Source organism: Eriocheir sinensis, unplaced genomic scaffold (genome assembly GCF_024679095.1).
Source record: "Eriocheir sinensis breed Jianghai 21 unplaced genomic scaffold, ASM2467909v1 Scaffold49, whole genome shotgun sequence".
NCBI classification, from domain to species: domain Eukaryota; kingdom Metazoa; phylum Arthropoda; class Malacostraca; order Decapoda; family Varunidae; genus Eriocheir; species Eriocheir sinensis.
The window spans coordinates 983,823-994,254 of NW_026111820.1; positions in this window are offsets into that span (position 1 = coordinate 983,823).

Genomic DNA, 10,432 nt, shown 5'->3' on the forward strand with positions numbered 1-10,432 from the left:
AGAAACACGTACCGATGTGCCTCTGTGAATAAGCCCAATATTTTCCTACAAACATCGATAAAATAACCGTCCTAAAACATCGAGGAGATAGTGATCATGGCGGGGAGAGGAGGAGAAAACTTGGGAGCTAGAGGAGCATCCAATGGAGGAGATACAGAGGAAAGAAGGAATCCACCTTGTCAGGACACCACTGGCCGCCGCAGCAGAAAGGAGGAAAAAAATCAAGATGAGATAAGTAGTACTTGTAAGGAGTGCAAGTATCGAGTAAGGGAAAATGAAAATGGACTTTTTTGTGACTTATGTGATAGTTGGTACCATGCAGGCTGTGAGGGAGTGTCACTGCAGATGTACAAACTTCTAGCAAAAGATGATCAGGACTGGTTCTGTAAAGCATGTAAAGCCAACCTTAAAGGGAAATTAAGGAAAATCAATAGACTAGAGCAAGAAAACATACAATACAAACAGGAAAATCAAATATTATTAAATGAGTTGCAGGAATGGAAGGAAAAGTTTCAAGCAATGAAGGGGGAGATAATAGAAGAAGTAAGCACAAAAGTTGTGGAAGCAGTAAATGAGAGGCTGATAGATGAGGTTAAGAATAGAGTGGAGATAGAGATTAAGGAGAGAGAGGAAAAAGCAAAGAAGAAAAATAACATTATCCTATACAATGCAGAGGAATGTACTGGCACTGAAAATACAACTGAGAGAAAGGAGTTTGATGAAGAAATGTCAAAAAATATGCTTGAGGAAATTAACTGTAAAGAAATAAAAATTAATGAGACAATAAGCCTAGGGAAAACAGTAGATGGTAGAGTAAGGCCACTTCTATTGAAACTAGACAAAGAACAAAGCAGACAGGAAATACTCAGAAATGCAAAAAATCTGAAAATACCAGAAAAATGTGGGCTAAAAGAGTGATAATTGCAAAAGACATGACAGAACAGGAAAGAGCAGACACAAGAAAAGCAGTAGAACAACTTAAAGTTAAGAGAACAAGGATGGTATGTAAGAGATGGCAAACTATTGAGATTCATCGACACTAGAAACAGGGAATAGGATAAGGATAAACTAGATATAAATCTAAATATAAAACTAATTAACACTCAAGGACTAACTACGAGTAAACTGATAGAAATAGAGAAACTTGTGGATAGCGCAGAAGATTTTATATGTATTACCGAAACACAGTGCAAATTCAATAGGTTTGATACTACAAAGGGACTTTTTAAAGTTGAAAAATTTAGAAACTTGGAGGACAGAAAGGAGGAAGGATTAATGATACTAAGCAGGGAGGAAAATAAACAACATATTGAGGTCATAGCCACTAAACACACAGATTTACTCTGCATCAATCTCAAGAAATATAGTACACATTTTTATATAATATTATTGTATTCATCAGTAAATGACAAACCAAGAAATATTGACATCCTAACTGAAGTGGAAAACTTAGTAAACAAACATAGGGAAGAGGGCATAATAGTTTTAGGGGACTGGAATGGACACGTTGGTTTTCTGGGGGAACAGAAGATTGACTGGAATGGAGAAAAGATATTACAAACTCTTGACTTACTGAATGGAACACTATTAAATGACACACCAGAGTGTAAAGGACTGTACACATGGCAGAGTAGAAACCAAAGAAGTGTGATAGATTTTGCAATGGTAAAGCAAACAATGATACAGCATTATGTAGGCTTGGAAATTGATGAAAACAGAGAAGAATTCTATCTTTCTGATCACAGCCTACTAAAAACCTTTTTTAACTTTAAAAGAAATACCAACATAAACCATAATAAAGGGTTTTGGGATATAACAACTTATTTGAAAATTACAACTACAAGAAACTACAAGAAACTTTATACAAGAGTTGAAAAACAGCGGCTCCCTAAACATGGACGACGTAACAGACTTTGATAAGAAAATAAAACTAACCTCAGATACAACAATGAAAAGAACACTTAAATTGAAGAGGGATAACAGTGCGAAAATAATAGAAGCAGTATGGATAAATGAAAACATCAGACAGGAGATAAAGAAAAGAAAACAAATAAATAGAGACAGAAGGAATGACCCAACAAAAAAAGTTGAACTAGAGAAAAAGTATGATGAACAAAGAACAATAGTTCAAATGTTGGTAAGGGAAGCCAAACAAGAAGACGAAATAAAAGAAACTAATGAAATAAAAAATGACAGAAGTAATAAGAAATTGTGACACAAAATTAACAAGCTGAAGGGAAAGGAGGAAATGACAAAAGACACAAGTCTGTACAATGAACATAACACAAAACTAGATAAATGTGAGATAAAAAGAGAACTATTAAACTACTGGCCAAATATATACAATAAACACCCAAATAATATAAATGTAGTATGGAACACAGAAAACTCACAAATATATGAAGATCAGTTTAATACACTCACTCCTGAACTAAACATTAGTACGGATACACACACATACACAACACACAGAGTTTTGAGAGAACATTTGGATATGGAATATAGAATACATGAAGCAATAACTAAAATGAAAGCCCCAATAATAATATATGAAGAAGTGGAAAATTCATTAAAAAAGATGAAAGCCAAGAAAGCTGCAGGCCCAGATGAAATCAAGCCAGATGTATATAAACTTATCTCAAAGGATAAGGACCTGACAGCAATTCTAACAACATGTTACAGTAAATTAATAGAAGGCACAACAGACATCCCGGAGAGTTGGAAGATATCCATGACTAAACTAATCCCTAAAATAACAAGACCAACAGTAGACAAATTAAGACCAATAGCCTTAACAAGTGTCTCGTACAAATTATTAATGGGCATTATAAGATATAAAATTGAAGATCATCTAGAGATAAATAACTTGACACTAGACACTCAAGCAGGATTTACCAGAGGAAACAGAATATAAGACAACATATTGATATTGAAATACTGCATCGCACAAAGTTACAAAAACAAACTACCGCTTATAGTCGCTGCCATCGATTTCAGTAAAGCCTTTGATTCAATAAAAAGAGAAAAGCTGATAGAGGCAATGATGTTTTTTAAAATCGACCCAAAAATTATTGACTTTGTGGCAAAAATCTATTCAGAAGATAAAACAAAACTAATTAAACAATGAAGACTATGGGGAAGTAAACATAACAAGTGGCATTAGACAGGGATGTACGGGATCCACTACACTGTTTAAATTAGTAACATATATGATCATACTGAAATTAAATGATACCAATATAGGATTTAAACATGACACTCTATTCATTAACACACTCTTCTGTGCTGATGACGGCCTTAGTCTGGCACAGTCATTAGCAGATGCAAGGGAGAACATTGACAGACTAAAAACAATTGTGGCAGACACTGGCTTACAAGTAAATATAGAGAAGAGTAACATAATGATATTTAACATGGAAGACGAACCAGAGGAAATAGGAGGTATAAATGCAGTAAATAAGATAAAATACTTAGGAGTTACTAGAGATAATAAAAGGAACGGCTTTAAAACATACAAAAAATACATAATACAAAAAGCACAGCGCCTAAGTGATCAAACAGCGTCCTTGATTGCAAGAAGCACCAACAAATTGATCATTGGGAAAACCTTTTGGAAAAATGTGGCAATCCCAGCTGTCCTGTATGGCACCGACTTAGTAACTTTTTCAAAAAATGATATTCAAAAACTCCAAACCATTGAGAATAAAGTCTGGCGAACTATTCTGGGGGGGGGACAAAAGGCCGGCACTCCTTCAAGTACTTTAAGAGGTGAAATAGGAGCATCTAGCATGGAGACCACCAGGCTGAACACAAATAAGCTCAGTTATATTAAATGTTTATTATACAAAGACGACACACTTGTGGGAGAGATATTTAGCAGACTAAGAGAGGAGCACAAGAAGGAGTACTGGCTGAAGAACATACACAACATCACACAAGAGGCGGGCCTAGGTCAGGTCAACCTAAGAACTGTTAAGAAGGACTTCATAAAAAATACATTAAGAGAAATTGACGCCACTAAACGGAAAGAGGAAATTAAGCAAAAGAGCAGCCTGAGTCTATGCAAAGAGTTCAAAACAGACATAAAGCAAGAAGATTTCTATGATAACACATTTGCCTCCATAATACTTTTTAAATGCAGAACAAACACTTTAAATTTAAATGATAGAAGAAGATTTATAGGAGAAACAGTAAGGTGTGATGGCTGTGGTGCTGAGAAGGAAAATCTTGATCACTTTTTATTGTATTGTGAAAACCTAAAAGAAATAAGACAGAAATATAAGATATTTGATCAGCCTTATAAAGAAAATTGGCTGGGAGAACCCCTCTTCAGTGACACCATTGATAAAAATTTATTGAAAAAAGCTCTGAGTGAACTCTGGAAAAAAGGAACAAGCACCAAGAATAGAAAAGAAGACAAGAAAAGAAAGGCACGAAATAAAGAAAATCAGGGGGGGCCGTTGCAAAGGCTGACCCCAAGAACATCAGCACAACAACAGAACATGTGTGAAGTTTCGCGCTGACAGCCGCCAGGTGTGGACGGCCGGAACTTTTTCTCCTTTGTGCAGGCCACACGAATACTCAGGAGCAACCATAACCACCCAGAGTCCCTCGTCGACCTGTGGAGGTACGGCATCCGTCATGGCTAGCCAGTCCGGTGGGCAGGCCGACCAACCCAGCCACAACGAAGCAGAAAACATTGCCGCAGAAATGGAGGATTTATCTCAAACCGATCCATCTCAAGCTGAGGACTCACGCCAGCCCAAGCGCCAGAGGACGTCATCATCGGAAAAGAACCAGGAGGACCTGACTCCCACACCAACCAACCTCCCAACCCCTCCGCCGTACATCAGAGCCTCCTTCCTGCTCCGGATCAAGACTGGGGAGAGGCAGTTATTCAACAACCCCCGGAAGGTGTCGCACGCCCTCAACTCCTCCTCCATAGGGAAGTACATCCTGGACGGGGAAACCAGTTCCCTGGGGAACGGATCGGCCCTCATCATAGTAGTTTACGAGCATAACCTCCTCAAGGTGCCGGAACTCTCCCAGCCCTCCTTCAAACTGGGGGATTGGGAAGTCACCTGCAGGAGGGCTGAGAAGGACGATGACCAATACCAGTACGCCAGGGTGGGGCCGCTGGCGGAGGACACCAAAATAGATGACGTCCTGGATACGTTCCGGATCCTGGAAGGAAGAGGTGAGTGCGTGGAGCTCACCTGGATTCCACCGCGCCTAATGACGAGGACCACCACCGGGAAGTGGGTACGCCTCAAGGTGAGAGGGCCACTCCCTGTGAGGATATCCATCTCCGGGCTGGTGTTCTTCCCGCAACCCTTCCTCCTCCCCCTCCTGCGATGTCCTGTGTGCCTGAAGATAGGGCACAGCATCAACACATGCAGCATGACTGAGCGGTGTGGTCGGTGCAGTGGCCCCCACTCTTCCAAGCAGGACACCCCCTGCTCCCGACCATACCGCTGCTTCCAGTGTGGAGGCCTGCATGGGCCCAGGTCCATCAGGTGCCCCTTCAACATCCAGGCCCAGCAGGTCTACACCAGGCTGATGAACGAGGGGATGCTACTACATGACGCCAACAAACAGCTGCGGGAGCTACAGCTACCCAGGCTCCATCCTACTCCTAAACCAACACCACCACCTCCACGCCTCCCAGCAAGACACGTCCAGGAGGGTCTTTCCTATGCTGGCATCACCACCAACAACAGGTATGCCTCCCTCCAGACCCTAGAGGATGAAGGTCCAATGGAATCGGACCTTGGCGACAACCCTTCACCAATTGATCCGGTTTCCCCCAAACAACGCAGGCAGCATTTTCAGCACCGCAGACCACAGATAGTAACTGAGCCCATCAGAGAGCTCATCCATTCAACAACAGAGGTGGAAGTCCACCAGCCACCCCACACCCCCCACCACCACTCAGTACCCGTGCACCCCACGGCAGAGGCGACAGCCCCTCAGCCCCGTCACACCCCAGGACCACAAGACACGGCCAGCAGCCCTCATCAAGCCGCCCCCCCCCTACCATACTCCACCGGCCAGTCCAGGCCAGCCACGCAGCCAACATACCCCCCCACGCCCATGGGCCAGGAGGAATTAATTCCCAGTTTATTCTCCCTCCTTATGAGGGGCTACCAGCTATACCAGCAGGGTACTCCTACACTGGACATCATACGTACCCTGTGGCCCTCCGTCTCCAACCTCATGTCATTGCTCCTCCAGTAATGGCCCTCACTGTTCTCCTATGGAATGCCCGGTCACTCCTAAGGAAGACCCAAGAACTCCAAACCTTCCTGAAGGACACACTACCCTCGGTGGTCGGGGTGTGTGAGACCTGCCTTCCCCCTCATCTTACTCTCACCTTACCTGGGTATGCCATTATTAGGGAGGATCGCCAACAGGGTAGAGGCGGTGGGGTCCTTCTTGCCCTCAGAGAAGAGCTAGTCCACACACAGCTCAGGCGTCCCAGGTGGCCCGATGGTAGCCTGGAGGTGGCCGCAGCCAGGGTTGGGCTTCAGAGGGGCTGGCTCACTGTGGCAGTGTGCTACAACCCTGGTGGGGTGGCCACCCATCAGGAGTTGGACCACTTCTTCTCCTCCCTCCCACCTCCAGTGTTAATCATGGGGGATTTCAACTCACACCATCACCTCTGGAACCCTAATCTGCCTCCACACCACAGACACCCCCCAGGTAATACCCTTTTTCAAATCATCCAAAGCTCACCACACCTGTGCCTCCTCAGCCCACCAGGTCTGGCTTCCAGATACAACCCCCACACTGGAGTAGGCTCAGTCCTAGACTTGTTTATCGGAGACCCGGCCCTCCACACCCCTGTCTTCACTACAGGCCCATACATGGGAAGCGATCATCTCCCCATCCTAGCCTCATTCCCTCAGACTACACCCAGACCTCACCCAGGATGCTTACCGCTGTGGAACTTAACAAACACTGAATGGCCGACGTTCCAGGCAGCCTTGAAGAGCCCCCCGAATCTATCCACCCGACCACCAGTGGAGCCAACACAAGCCCTCCAAGAGGCGCTGGAGGAAGCGGGGCATTCAGCCTTCCGCCTCACCACTCGCCGCAATCCCCGCCGCCCAGGGAAGGCTTGGTGGAACGGTGACTGCCACCAGGCAGTACAGGCCCGTCGTCGAGCCTGGAACATATGGCGCAGGACACCAACACCACAGGCAGGCCAGGAGTACCGCCGCCTCGATGCCATCTGTGCCAAGACCATCCTCCAGGCCAAGAGGAGGGCATGGAGCTCCCACTGTTCCTCCCTCTCCTTTTCCTCTTCCACCAAGAGGACGTGGGAGTTCCTACATCCTATGGAAGGGAGGAAGGCCCGCCAACCACTCCCCCTATGTGACATCAATCAAACCCAGCTGGATGACCGACAAAAAGCTGAAGTCCTGGCCAACCACTTCTTGACTAAGATAGGATCAACACCCACACTCCAACCACCCCAAGATCTACATACCTCCATAACCAATGCCATCACAGCTCCGGGTGTCACAGAGCTCACACAACCCTTCACCATGGGAGAGACAACCAGAGCGAAGGACTCTCTACGGTCAGGGAAAGCAGTAGGCCATGACCTCATCCCCTATGAGTTCCTTCAACACCTCACTCCAAGCTTCCAAGACAACCTCCTGAGGGTCATCAACACCAGCTGGCGGACAGGGGAATTTCCATCCTGCTGGAAGCCATCCATCCTCATCCCCATCCCAAAACCCGGCAAAGACCCAACGCTTCCGTCAGCTTACAGGCCGATAGCACTCCTCTCCTGCATCGACAAGCTGATGGAGCGCCTAGTAGCTACCCGACTGTCGTGGTGGGTGAAGGAAAAGTGCCTGCTGAGGGAGGAGCAGTGCGGCTTTCGTCCCCACCGAAGCACCCTTGACATCTTGGCACAGATGGACTACCACATCTGTGACACCTACCGCCAGCGCCAGGTCATGACAGCCCTCTTCGTAGACCTGGAGGGGGCCTTTGACTCAGCACCACACGAGGGGATCACCTACAAGCTGGCCAGCATGGGGGTCACTGGCACCACCCTCGCCTGGGTCAGGGACTTTCTCTCGGGGCGCTCATTCCAAGTGGCGGTAGGAGCCACAAAGTCAACATCACTCCCCATACGAAGAGGAGTACCACAAGGCTCTATACTCAGCCCCCTGCTCTTCAACATCCTCATAGCAGACCTCCGGATCCCTTACCACTCTCACCTCCTCATTTACGCCGATGACATTACCATCGTCAGCAGGGCAACAACACCTGCAGAGTCACAGCAACGCCTTCAAGAGGCTGCAGCAGCACTCGAGGGCTGGGTGGCCACCTGGGGCCTCACCATCAGTCCTCAGAAAAGTGCCCTCATGAGCTTCACCCTAAAGAGGCTGCCACTACCACCCACAGTATCTCTGAGTGGAATAGCTGTCCCCTACACCAGAACACACACCCTCTTAGGGCTGCGCCTGGAGGGGCCTCGCATAACCTGGGCAACCCACATCAATTACCTAATCACCTCCTGCACCAAACAACTCCACATCATGAAGAGGATTGCTGGCATCCGCTGGGGGGCTGACCGGGAGCTGCTCCTGCGTTACTACTGCACCACCATCAGAGCCAAGTTAATGTACGGCAGCAGCATCTATGGGGCAGCAGCCCCCTCCACCCTTGCCAAACTCGACTCCACCCAAAATGCCGCCCTGAGGACAGCAATGGGGGCCATGCGGTCATCCCCAGTCATCTCCCTCCATGCAGAAAGCGGCATCGCCCCTCTAGCCACCCACAGAAGGGAAGTACTATGCCACCACTACCATTGCATCAGGAGCTTACCACCATCCCACCCTCTCTCCAAGATGTACAGCACCTCAGGGGTGGATCAGCACGCCCCAGTCTGGCTCCCTGGAGCCCGCCAACCCCTGATAGTAAGGGCACTACTGGTGCATCACATTCTCCACCTCACTCCACCACCACCACAACCTATCAGCCCTCACTCTCCCATCCCGCCCTGGCTGCACACAAAACCTAACTTAGTCAAATCCTTCGTCAAAAAAAACATGACTAATGTATTAGTCATATAATTCGATCTCCAATTTCTTGTAGTCACGGTTAAAAGCGTTTAAACACTTGCTTTACACAGGAAATCACTCCTCGTCTGATGTTTGTAGCATAGTATGAAATAAATTGATCTGGATATACATATTATTGTGAATCAAGCCCAGAATGGAAGAATTTTAATCTACCGCCTCAGTAAATCAGTTGTGGTTTTGTCGCCGCGAGGGTACACCGCTATCGCCCGAGGCATCCGGGGCCTGGCGGGCTAGCCACGTGAGCCGCAGCAGAGGTGAAACAAGGCGCAGGCTGCAGCTTCATCGACCACTTCATTGCTGGTAAGTCATTTTGTTCCAGTAGTGATTTATGTTCTGTAGTTATGGCTGAAGTTTGTGTGTATAAACGGTACATGGAGTTGTAGGGCTGCTGCCCATTTCAGTGAATTTTCAAAAGGAGTTGTACTGCCCATCTGTGAAGCACTTGAGGCACATGGGACTGTGAATTAAGGCTCTTAACACATTGCGTTGTGTGGTGGTGGTGACCTTGACCGGTATGTGAAACAGAGACGGGTATTTTTCGTGGTATACGTGTACAGTGCTTTATTTATCCTCAAGAATAAATAGAAATGCCTTAGCTGGCAACTATACCCAGCCCTTCTGTGCAGCATTAGACAGCATTCCTCTCCTTCCTGTATGCAGCATTTAAGACAGGACTCGCCTCATTTCCCATGCAGAATCAGAGCAGCACATCCCATAGCATTAAACAGCATTCTCTCGTCGCATTAGAAACATAATTCATCTCTTCTCCTTCTTCTCTTCTTTGTTGGTTCCCTTTCAGCTTTGGATCGCTGCTCGGGTCTCTCTGTCTTCTATTCTTGTGTGAGTCTTTCTTTTAGTTCAGCACTTGACCAGATAAGTTTTAATGTGTCTCACTGTCGATCTGTCTATGTTCATGTCTCCTGTCAGTCCTAGCACTGTTCTAATACCCATGTCGTCATTCTCCTTCCTTCTCTCCCACTCATCTCTTCCTATGCTCTCAGCTACCTGTCTTCTCTATCTTTCCTAAAAGCACAGCACTCAACAGTTAAAAGGCCAATAGTTGCTCTTTCTTCTCCACATAGTTTACATCCTTGTTCATTTATATCCCATTTTCTTCCATTCACTTCTAGTGTACCACTTCTGGCCTTAAAGAACAACTTTCCTGCCCAGTCACCGCTATATATATCTTCTCTTCTTATTTTAATTTTACCTTTGTACCATGTCAATGTGCTTTTGGTTTCTATGTCATTTCTCCATTCTATGTGACCATTTTCTTTTATTTTACTTTTAATATCCTTCATACTCAGCTCTTGCCACTGTACACTCAT